Source organism: Micromys minutus (assembly GCF_963924665.1).
Source record: "Micromys minutus genome assembly, chromosome: 1".
Classification (NCBI taxonomy): domain Eukaryota; kingdom Metazoa; phylum Chordata; class Mammalia; order Rodentia; family Muridae; genus Micromys; species Micromys minutus.
The window spans coordinates 210,607,287-210,620,442 of NC_137969.1; positions in this window are offsets into that span (position 1 = coordinate 210,607,287).

A 13,156-nucleotide genomic window follows, 5' to 3' on the forward strand; every position below is an offset into this window, starting at 1 on the left:
TAACCCACTCTTCAGTTAAAGAATACAATATAAGAAAGTACTACATAATAAGAGAAAATAGTGAGAATACGTAACAGTAGAGCTTAGACAAAGGAAAAGAAAAAATCCTAAGACTTTCCTGTAAGATGAAGTGCTGAGGATGGAGATGTTGATTTTTGAGTCTGTTAATGCAGAATTGCCCCAGATATGGGAGCGCAGGCAGCAGGTCAGAGCTGAGGGTTGTGATATCTTAAGTCAAGCAAGATGGCAGCATGCAGACTAAGACTTCATTTCTTGCAGGAATCTTGACCTCACTAGGGATGCATTTCTTCCAGAAACTTTTTGTACTTATCCCTCTGGACACAGTCAATGACACAGCTATTATGAGCTCTTCCTGATGATCAAATGTCTTTCTGATGCTCAAAATGGCAGCGCATGGCCAGCATGAAGAGTATAGCTATCCCAGAGTACCTGAATATGTGCTTTGGTATATTCCCTAAACACAGATCATGAAAGGAGCAACTTGATCACTGACTTCTGAACTAAAGAGTGATAGGCTAGCCTTTGGATGCTCTGAAATTTGGTGTGCAAAACCACTTGGCTTGGTCTTCTGCATTTTTGCAGAGAGCTGGATCACCAGTCCTGTGCTTTCTTGAACTCTCCTTATCACAGCTTGCTGAAACATAGAAAATGTACATGCTTAAAACCAATCTACATGTTTGGTCTGAATGTGACTCCTTATCCAAACTACTATTAGAAACAAAATCCATCATATCATTAAGAAGCCCCTGTTCTGTCTTCCTGCCTTAAGAGTATCATAGAAAGTATTTGATTTTCAAAGGTAAATTAGAAAATATTTCCTGGAAGCCCATATGATATACAATGTACTTTTTTGGTTATTTTTGCTTTTAGGAGAATTAAGGCTTTATAAGAGCCCAAAGAGGTTGCTTCTCAGTATTTCTGAAAACTGCAAAAAATGTTATTGAAGATACTGGATCCATATACAAACAAGCAAAACAATTTTTATCTGTTCTGTTAGCTATTGTTAGGCATATTTTAAGGGTAAGAGACTTAGAATGATGTAGTTTCGGTTCTGCTTCATTATTATCACAAACTATTGGCTAGCATTTTTCTATATTAGTAGAATAATTGTATGTTTCTAAAAAAATAGTGCATTTGCTCAATCAGGTAGTAAATTAATGGGTGAATAGATTAGAAAGTATGAGATAAACTACGGAATATTATTTTGCTATAAAAGAATAGAAACTTTCTATATGTGACAACATAGATGGAAATGAAGGTCATTTTGTTAAGTAAAATAAGTCAAGTAACAAAATGTTAGTATCACTTCAGCAAAGTGACTGGATATAAAATTAACTCAAACAAATCAGTAGCCTTCCTCTACTCAAAGGACAAACATGTGGAGAAAGAAATTAGGGAAAAGATACCCTTCACAATAGTCACAAATAATATGAAATACATTTGTGTGACTCTAACTAAGCAAGTGAAGGACCTGTATGACAAGAACTTCAAATCTCTGAAGAAGGAAATTGAGGAAGATCTCAGAAAATGGAAAGATCTCCCATGCTCATGGATTGGAAGGATCAACATTGTAAAAATGGCCATCCTACCAAAAGCAATCTACAGATTCAACGCATTGCCCATCAAAATTCCAACTCAATTCTTCATAGAGGTGAAAAGAGAAATTTGCAAAATTCATCTGGAATATCAAAAAAAATCTAGAATATCAAAATGTATCCTCAACAGCAAGAAAACTTCAGAGGGAATCATCATCCCTGACCTCAAGCTATATTACAAAGCAATTATGTTAAAAAATGCATGGTATTGGTACAGAGATAGGCAGATAGATGAGTGGAACAGAATAGAAAATCCAGAAATGAACTCTCACACATATAGTCACTTGATCTTTGACAAAGGAGCTGTAACATTCAATGGAAAAAGGACAGCCACTTCAACAAATGGTGTTGGTTTAACTGGCAGTCAGCATGCAGAAAAACGCAAATTGAGCCTTTCTTATCTCCTTGTACAAAGCTCAAAGATCTCCACATAAAACTAGGTATACTGAAACTATTAGAAGAGAAAGTGGGAAAAAGTTTAGAATACATAGGCACAGGGGAAATTTTCTGGAATAGAACACCAATAGCCTATGCTCTAAGATCAAGAATCTATAAATGAGACCTCATGGAATTGCAAAGTTTCTGTAAGGCTAAGGACACTGTCAAGGAAACCAAATGGCAGCCAACAGACTGAGAAAGGATTTCTACCAATTCCACATCTGATAGAGGTCTAATATCCAATATATACAAGAACTCAAGAAGTTAGACACCAGAGAATCAAACAATCCTATTAAAAATGGGGTACAGAGCTGAACAAAGAATTCTCAATTGAGGAATGCCGAATGGCTGAGAAGCACCTAAGAAAATTCAGAACATCCCTAGTCATCAGGGAAATGCAAATCAAAACAACCCTGGGATTCCACCTCACACCAATCAGAATGGCTAAGATCAAAAACTCAGATGACAGCAGATGTTGGCGAGGATGCAGAGAAAGAGGAACACTCCTCTACTATTGATGGGGTTGCAAACTGGTACAATCACTCTGGAAAATAGTCTGATGGTTCTTCAGGAAATTGGACTGAAGACCCAGTTATTCCACTTTTGATCATATACCCCAGAGATGCTCCAATATACAATAAGGGCACATGCACCACAATATTCATAGCAGCTCTATTTATAATAGCCAGAAGCTGAAAAGAATCCAGATGTCCTTCATAGATGAATGGATACAAAAATTGTGGTATATTTACACAATGGAGTACTACTCAGCTATTAGAAACAATGACTTTTCGAAATTCCTAGGCAAATGGATGTATCTAGAGAATATCATCCTGAGTGAGATAACCCAGTCACAAAAGAACAGACATAATATGCAGTCACTGATAATGTGATAATAACCCCAGAAAGCTCTGAACACCCCAGAAACAACTCACAGACCATAAGAAGCTCCTTCTTAGAAAAAAATAAGTGCTTACACTATCTCAGAGTGTGTTACACCTAGACCTTAGTATATTAATAATTTAAGATCTAAGAATATAGCCTGTGGCAATTCTTGGTATTTAAAAATCATTATGTTTAATCTTACACACCAAGAAAACTTTGACTATTTCCATGTTACATTTTGTTTTACATGTTCTTTATGTCATTGTAACTGGCAACATTTCAATGCATACTAGCAAACCTTCAAAAAATAATGTACTGACAAAAATATATTTATATAGTTTTATGCAAAATGATTTTAAACATCTGTATAGTTATCTCTGTATTTTTTAAAAAAATAAAGTTGTTAAAAAAGAAAACTAATTGGTGAGCAATAGAGCAAGACACCTAAAAAATGCTAGTATCTGGTGAAAGCAGAGCATAGAATACTAATCAGCACTTGGTAGTGGAGTGGAAGAGCAATGAGCTGAGGCAACAAATAGGATAAAATTAGGAGTGTACTGTAGTTTCTTCCAGAGAGTAGGTGAGTTCAGGTTGTAAATACATGGGATATATCTTATAAAAGACTATAGAATGGGAGGTCTAGGGCTTCCCAAATATAAAGATGCTTCAAGCTTCAGGAGATAGAAGTGCTTAATATTTGTTCATTGTATGCATAGACCAACTATCTCTGAGTATTCTGTATTATTATCCCTACCAAATTCCATTTGATTCAGATTTTATGTTATTTATGTGTGTTTCTGCAAGTGTGTGTGTATGTGCCTGAATGCATGCTCACATGTCAAATATGTGCTGGTATTCACAGAGGCCAGGAGAGGGTATCAGATCCCCCAGAGCTGAAGTTACAGGTAGTTGTAAGCCACCTAATGTAGTTTCTGGGAACAGAACTCAGGGCCTCTGGGTGTGGGGCAGACATTTTTTAACTGCTGACCTATCCTTTCTGCCCCTTCATCTAGAATTAAAACTAAAAGTTTAACATTCACATGTAAAAGAAAAAATGCAATGGTTTTCATTCTGCCTTTGGGCTACCTCACTTAGAGTGATTGTTTCATGTTCCATTCATTTACTTACAAACTCAATGTTAAAATCTCATTTTTCTTGAGGAGCTGAATAATATTCCATTGTATAAATGTACCGTATTTTTGTTTTCATTTGCTCGGTATTTAGGGCGTGTCTAAGTTCTGGCTGTAATGGATAGAGAGTAACAATGAACGTGGAAGAACAAGAGTCTCTTTATTAGACTGCAGAGTCTTCTGAATATATGCCCAAGAGTGCTTGTGCTGGCTAGTCTTTTGTGTCAATTTGACATACAACTGAGGTTATCTGCAAGGAGAGAAACTCATCTGAGAAGATGCTTCCATAAAATCTAGTTATAAAGCATTTTCCTAATTAGTGATTAATGAGAGAGAGTCCACTCTATTGTGGGTGGTTCCATTCTGGATGCAGTTATAAAGCAGCCTGAGCAAGCCAGTAAAGTTAGCCAGGAAGCAGCTCTCCTTCCACTCCTGTCTCCAGGTTCCTGCCTTGTTTGATCTCCTGTCCTGTCTTTCTTTGGTGATGAATAGCAATATGGAACTGTACCCTAAATAAACCTTTTTCTCTCTAACTTCCTTTTTGGTCATGGTGTTTCATTGAAGCCATAGAAACTCTAACTTAGACAGTGGTATAGCTGGATCTTGTAGTAGATCTATTTTTAGCTTTTTGCAGAAACTCTACATGACTTTTATAGTGTCTGTTCAAGTTAGCAATTTACCAACAGTGAATTAATGCTTTCCTTGCTATGCATCTTCAACAGCGGGAGCTGCCATTTGTTTTATTAATCTTGGCTATTTTGACTGGGATGAGATGAAATCTCGAATAGTTTTGATTTGCATATCCCTGATAGCTTAGGATATTGAGAAGTTTAAAAAGTGTTTCTCATCCCTTTGTGTTTCATTGTTTGAGAACAGGTTCAGGGAATTTTGTGGAAAGCACCAGAAAGACTGTAAGAAAAGAGGCAGCTGACAATGTTAAAGAAGAGATGCTTTCTAGAAACAGTGGGTGGATGCACATATGAATTAAAAAAGATTATGATAGCATGTCTAAGACCTCCACAGACTCAAGTGACAAAATTTCAGCAAAGAGAGAGGGAGGTGGGCACAGAGTCCTACTCTTAGCCAAGATGCTGTTCTCAAATGATTGCTGCTGGGAGGGGGAAGCTGGTGACACTGGTTATGTCAAACTCACTGTAGGGCCAGCCCTTTCAGCCAGGGATAGTTACCAACAAAAGTAAGTCTATTTCCAGTGACTTAAAGAAAAAGATAGAGAAAAAAAGTGTTGGATGGGTGGATGGGAAGTAGAAGCTGGGAGTGAAGAGACAGAAAAGAATATGACAAAAATATACTGTTTAAAATCTCCCCTCCCCCAAAAATTGAACAAACATAAAAGAAAGACCGTAAAGAAAACTGTAGGAACGCATATATTTGCCATCTTTTTAGGTAACTTATTAATTTGGAGAGGTCAGAGTGCAATCTTCCCTCTGCACATGTGAACAGCCTTCAAATTAGGAGAACTTAACATCAAGTGGGATAATGAGATGGGTGATGTCTCTACAGAAGTCTTTTGAGACTGAGAGAACTGTGATAGTCACATTGTGAAAATGTGTATGAACTAGGACTTTCTGGGGGAAAACTGAGACATATGGTCATCTCAGTGTTGAACACTTTTACACCGTTTTAACTCTTATGGGTTTTATGGGGACTTGTGAAGTTGTGAAGAACTCACATAGGCATAAAATACAAAGTAAATCTGTTTCCACTCATGTTAAAACCTGATCTCCGAATTTTGTCACCTTACCCTCTGAGGTGTGAAAGCTACAAAACCCCACTTGAAGGCAGGTGGGTTTCTGGCTTAACTTGTAGAATATGATGGAACTGACACTCTAACTTCCAAGGTCAATTTTCTTACACCAATGTCTATTATTGGATACTCTATGAAGAAAACAAATTGAGTTAACTTACAGTTCTAGAGGCTGAAGGTCTAAGTTTAAGTAGACACATCATTTTGGCTGAGTGAGGGTATGCCCCAGCTCAGTGGTTTACAACCCCATGACAACCATCTATCTCCAAAACTATTTATATTATGACAGCAGAGAGATTACAGTTATGAAGTAGCAACACAAATATTTTATGGTTGGGGTCACTGCAACATGAGGATCTGTATTAAGGGGTCCCAGCACTGGAAGGTTGAGAACATTGCAGATGCGTCACACCATGGCTGATGGCACCATGATGGGAGTTTGTAAAAGAAGGAGTTTCAATGTTATGGTTGAAATAAGACGTTCAGGGGCCAGACTCTCGCTCTCTTTACAACAACTCATTCCATTACAGGAACACATCAGGGTCCCAGGGAACATGAGTCTTTTTTTGAGATTGATGTTCCGGGTAACCTAATCACTTGATGAGACCCGTATCCAGGAACCCTCATGTTTAGGGTACTGAACTTCTTGCTCTATGGCAAATCCAACTTCTGGAGTGCTGCCATCTTATAAAGAAGCAAATATCGAAACATAGAGGGAAGACACATGAGGTGTTTCAGTCATCAGTCTTTGTTTTTACGTAATCCAAGCCTAGGCAGATGTGAGAGAATGAGCCTTTAAATGACTCTAACTAGTACCCTTTATGTCTTTCCAGCAATGATCAATATCATTACCACACAGACACGAGCCATCCATTCTTTACTCTAAGTTTCTAACCTAACAAATTAATGAACATAAAGAAAGGCTAGCTTACGTCAGCAAGTTTTAGAGAAATTCATTATACAGTCATAGAAATATTGTGCTTCCTATTATATATGTATCTATTTCATGGTCATCCTGAATATTCTCCAGGTCCTTTGGATATGAGCTGGTTTTCTCTAAGAAAGGGTCTTGTGACTTAATTGACTTTGCCTGTGCATTAGCTGTCTTGGTACATACTGTGCTATTTGGCGGGTAGGGTGGGTTGAGCTTCATTGACTCTAATATCCATTGACTTCCCTGTTCTCCACATTACAGTATCAAATACTATATCAGTGTTCTCTGTGAGCATTTCTCCATTTTGCTTTGTATGTTTCTCTTCTCCTCAGACAAATGGTAATATAAACCCCTTTAGGGCAGAGGACATGCTGTATATTTTATCTTACATTGAACAATATAGTGTGTGCCCAGTAATGAATGTGATAAATAGGTACTTAGGGAGAAGTATCTAATTTTCTGGTACTCTTTAGGATGATCTTTATATTTCCACTCTCTCCCTTTGATCTTAAAATGTTGTAGAACCTTAGTAAACATCACCAAGGATGATTCTGAACTGTAAAGAGAAAGCAGAAGAAACTATTTTCGATGTGCTAATGAGATGCTGGGCATACAATGAATAGCTTTATTTGTGGGATAAATGGGGCTCTGTGAATGTGCCAATACAAAATCCTTTGTTATTAGGTGGATTTAGATTCTGTTAAGGCTTTTGATCATGTTTTACAGGCTAATAAAGCTTCTTGGGGAAAATAAAGTCTACAATCTTTCCCGTAAATTAGTTGATGCTTTTATTTCCCTTAAATCAATGATTGTGTTCCAATAAGGAAAGCTTTAGGAAGGTTTCTCACTAATGAATAAAAGCAAACTCCAAGACCGATATTATGAAGACACAGACTATCATTATAAGGTAAAATGCCTTAGGGGGTTCTGGTTCTAGAATAGAGAGCACTGGTTGTCCTGTTAAGATATTGCATATTTCAGTGCTTGGAGGGCTGGGCATGATACCATGAAATTTTTATTCATTTTTTAAGTTTACTATAGAAGTATACATTACATGTTGAATATGTTTCCCAGAGACCTTCCATTCCCCATTTTCTCCCTCCCAATGGTCTTTTTGTTTACTTAGACAGTATCACTTCTTTTGTGTGAGGCATATGTTCATTATTTTATGTATCTATATAAAATCTAGGATGCACAAAGGAAAGGAAACACGGTGTTTGTCTTTCTGAGACTGCCATCAGTCTCTTGATATGATTATCTTCATTGTCCTACAAATGACATGGCTTCTTTCCACATTATTGATAAAACTCATCTCATTGTGTATTTATGGCATACTTTCTTTATCATAAGGCTATTTAAACTCCCCTTTTGGGACTTAAGAGCAGAAATGTGTAGGGGACCATTGAAGTAAAGGTTTCTTAGATCTCCATTTTATCTCTTTGGAGTTACAGGAAATATCAAAGGACGATTTAGTACTACATTAGATAGTTCAATATGGATAAAAGTTTGTAGAGCCATAGAAAATGTTACCAGTGGTAAATACTTTCTCAGGAAGCATATTGTAAACACATTATTGCATAGAACTGAGAGTGATCTCTTGCTTTGTTGTTTTAAAGAAATAGTATAAGTTCCAAACAAATCTTTGGGTTTGGTCACAACTGATGACCCTCCAAATTTTTACAGTTCTCTATATAAACACATTTTTCACCATATAAAAATACACTCAATGTTCTATATCATTATATAAACATAATGTATGTCATATTATTGTATTTATTATATCATCGATATGTATACAACAATTAATTATTCTGAAAATATGGTAGAGGGTTACAGGATTTTTAGTTACTATTTTTCCTAAAAAAGTTCCATCAACTTTACTGATTCCATGGTTCCTTATGGATCAAATATTTTGGGCACCAGAAGCTGTGTTTGACCAATGGAGTCGTTTTTTATCAGAACAGCCACAGCGAAACTTCCCATGATCTATGCTCCACAACTGCTCTTGGAATATGTTCAGAAACCCAATGAGATAAGCTGATTGTCTCAGAAACCTCTTTTAATTAGGCAATTTACAGAACACTGCAAAGAAATCAGTCAGCAATTGCCCCCAGGGCAAAGTGATAATGGATACACAGCTTAATTTTCAAATTTATGGATGCGGAAGAGATAGATTTTGCATAACATGTCCTGCAGCTGCTATATCTGCAATTGGGTTGCTGGAAGATAAAGTGAATTGGGTGTGTTGACTCTTATTAACTATTTCTTGTAAGTATGAACAAAATAGCAAATGTAAAACAATGCATCTTAGTGGTTAGAGACAACATTGAAAATGGAACAAGAACATAACTTCTAGTCTTCAGCATCAGTAATAGACAACCTGTTCTGAGTAATTGTACCCAATTCTGTGGCAGTGGGCCACAGAAAAGGGCAGATGCAGCATATTTCTAATGAACTTTAGGGTTTGGAGAGCTTGCAGGCAATGCATTCACTTGCAGTGGGAGGTTCATACTGGGAAATAACAGAAAGAGAAGGAAGCAAAACCTAAGTGTCAATTTCCTCCAGATCAGGAAACATTTGTGCCAAGGAAAATTTACAAATAAGTTTTCTCCCTTCTCTATAATAAAATAACTTTTAGTAGAGTCTATTAAGCAGTTGGGGATTGAAGCAGGAACAGAAACACAGTTTATTAATTTACACATTGTTTTCTGTTATCAATCTTAATTAGTTCAATCTTTGATAATAGTGATGGAATATAGATAGAAATTAGTAAATACTAGACTATAGAATATATTTATTTTTACTTTAGCTATGAGTACTTTCCTAGATTTAATGAAAATTCTTCATAAATATGTATAACTCTTACATAACATTCTGTTTATTACTTAGTGTCTAGGACCCACTTGGAGAAGTGTTGAGCCTTCTGAGAACTGGCAAAAGTAAAATGAGACAGCGATCACAGTCCCAAACCTATTACCCAGCCACTCCAGCTAAAATCTCTGCTTCTGGCAGTCCTGTAGATTATAGGGTACATTTCATGAATATACAAAAGTCTCTGTGTTTATTTCTACTGACTATGCCCAAAGCCAGTCACAGCAGCAGTGTGTTCACTACATCGAAGGCATCTTCAACTACTCAGTGACAGAAAAATACCTGGTATATAGAAACCAAAGTTATTCCATTAATGTTTAGAACCTTTAACTTCATTAACTCAGTAAGCTGCTTTTGGTACTTTTCCACAAACTCGATTAACTGGAATATTATTAAAATTGTTTGAGTTATAGTTGGCAAATGCTTTAATTTTCACAAAAAAAGAGGTAGGTCAGATTTTAGGACATCAGACAAAAGAATATTCAATTCCATTTTGGGCGATACCTTAACCTTAAATGGTCTTCTTACAACTTGAATCTTGGGGAACACTCTTCAGTATATCCTTTAATAACGTAAACCCTCTGTAACATGGTTGGTTCTCAGCCATCTGATTTTTCACAGGGTTATACTTATTGATACATCATACCTTGAATTTACTGATAAATCATTTTGATTATCAGAATACTTGATAACATTCTTTCTTATAATATTGATAATGGTGATGAATACTATTCAACATTACAGTGACTGAAGAGACCATGATTTCCTGATCATTCAAAAATATAAATATCTTTGAATTTTCTTTTTTTTTTTTTTTGGTGTGTGTGTGTGTGTGTGTTTGCAATTACTTCTTAGGTTATATACTATGTTTTGGATGAGAAATGTCCTCCATAGGCCCAGATGTTTGAATAGTTTGTCCTCAATTGATTACACTGCTTAGGTAGGTTTAGGAGGTGTGTCCTTATTGGAGGAAGTATGTCAAGGGGAGTGAGATTTGAGGTTTGGTAGCCTCACGCTATTCCCAGTATACCTTCCTGCTTTCTCCTTGTGGTCAGGATGTAAACTGTCAGTTTCTAAAGTGCAATCTGTAGCTTGATGTCATGCTTCTATATACAAGGGACTCTCGTCTCTCTGGAACCATAACCAAGTAAGCTCTCCTTTCATAAGTTACCCCAGTCATGATCTTTTTCACAGCAACAGAAAAGTAACTAAATCATGTGCCCTGAAATGAACCTAGTATATTAAAACTCATGAGCATTTTAGAATTAAAAATTATACCAAGTACAGTCTCTTATGATGTATCCATAATGAACTGAAGTGATACCATAATTTGACTATAACTGTTATACACATGTGATTGTGTGTATATTTATAATTGAATATGAGGTATTCTTTGTTTGAATTTTATACTAATTTATTCCATAGTTAATTTATATAAACACTATTGAAAAGAAAACATTGAATGCGAGCAGTTCCTAAAGTTTTAAAGACTGGTGAGTAGGAGATCTGGGCAGCCAGGGAGCAGAGAGATCTCTGCTGAGTGCGCATGGAAAGCGCACCCCCGCCCTGCCTGATCTAGACACCAGGAACACAGAATTGGAAACTCTGTTTCCACCTGGTGACTTTGGGGCTCAGAACAGGGCTCGGCCCATCTGCCACACCGACCAGCAGTTCCTAAAGTTTTAAAGACTGGTGAGTAGGAGATCTGGGCAGCCAGGGAGCAGAGAGATCTCTGCGGAGTGCGCATGGAAAGCGCACCCCAGCCCTGCCTGATCCAGGGACCAGGAACACAGCATTGGAATCTCTGTTTCTACCCAGCGAATTTGGGGCGCAGAACAGGGCTCGACCAAGCTGAGACCTGGACCAGTGGAGATCCAGGGACACAAACCAGATACAAAAAAAAGGCAACAACATATTATTGACAACAAGATGGCAAGAGGAAAACAAAAGAGTATATCCCAAGGAAACCAAGACAACATGGCAACACCAGAACCCAGCTCTCCCATAACAGCAAACATTGGAATGCCAAACACTCCAGAAAAAGAAGATGCAGACCTGAAATCATACCTCAAAATGCTGATAGAGATACTTAAACAAGAACGGGAGGAAAAGCAAAAAGAATCAGAAGCTTTTAAAAAGGAAACAAGAAAAACACTCAAAGAACTCAAAGAACTAGAGGAAAACAGAACCAAAGAGATGAAGGAATGGAAGAGGAAATTTAAAATGGAAATTGACACAACAAAGAAAACACTAAAAGAGATAACCCTAGAGGTAGAACACCTAAAAAAGAAATCAGGAGTCACAGAAGCAAGCATTTCCAATAGATTACAAGAGATGGAAGAGAGAATCTCAGGGGCAGAAGACAACATTGTAAACATAGAAAAAAAACAGCAGGAGAAGATGCAAAAACCAAAAAGCTCCTAACCCAAAATGTCCAGGAGATCCAAGACACAATGAGAAGACCGAACCTAAGGATAATAGGAGTAGAAGAGGGAGAAGAGTATCAACTAAGAGGCACAGTAAATATCTTCAACAAAATGGTAGAAGAAAACTTCCATAGTCTTAAGAATGAGATGACAATGAGCAAAAAGAAACCTTCAAAACTCCAAATAGGTTGGACCAGAAAATGAATACCTACTGACACATAAAAGTCAAAACACCAAGTGCCCAAAGCAAAAAAAGAATACCAAAAGGAGTAAGGGGAAAAGGTCAGGTCACATATAAAGGCAGACCAATCAGAATCACACCCAATTTCTCAACAGAGACTATGAAAGCTAGAAGAGCCTGGACAGACATCATGCACACCCTAAGAGAGCACAAGTGACAGCCCAAGCTGCTATACCCAACAAAATTATCAATCACCATAGATGGAGAGATGAAGATATTTCAAGACAAATCAAAATTTACACAATATCTGACCACAAACCGAGCACTACAACAAATTATAGGTGGAAAACCCAATACAATGAGGGGAACTACATCCTAGTAAAAACAAAAAAACTCCTAAGAAAAAAACTAAAAAATGAAAAAGACACAGACACAACTCAACCCACAAAAGTAATAATAGCAGGAAACAGCAACAACTATTCCTTGATATCTATTAACATAAATGGACTCAAATCCCCAATAAAGAGACATAGGCTATCAGACTGGATACATAAACAAAACCCTATTTTGCTGCATACAGGAAACTCATCTCAGAGACAAAGACAGACACTATCTCAGAGTAAAAGGGTTGTAAAAAAACTTCCAAGCAAACAGCCCCAAGAAGCAAGCTGGAGTGGCTATTCTAATATCGAATAAAGTAAATTTCCAACCAAAAGTTAACAAAAAAGATAAAGAAGGACACTTTTTACTCATAACCGGGGAAATCTGTCAGGAGGAACTCTAAAACCTTAACATATATGCTCGAAATACAAAAGCATACATTCATAAAAGAAACCCTACTAAAGCTCAAAAAATACATTTCACCCCACACAATAATAGTGGGAGACTTTAATACCCCACTCTCATTAAT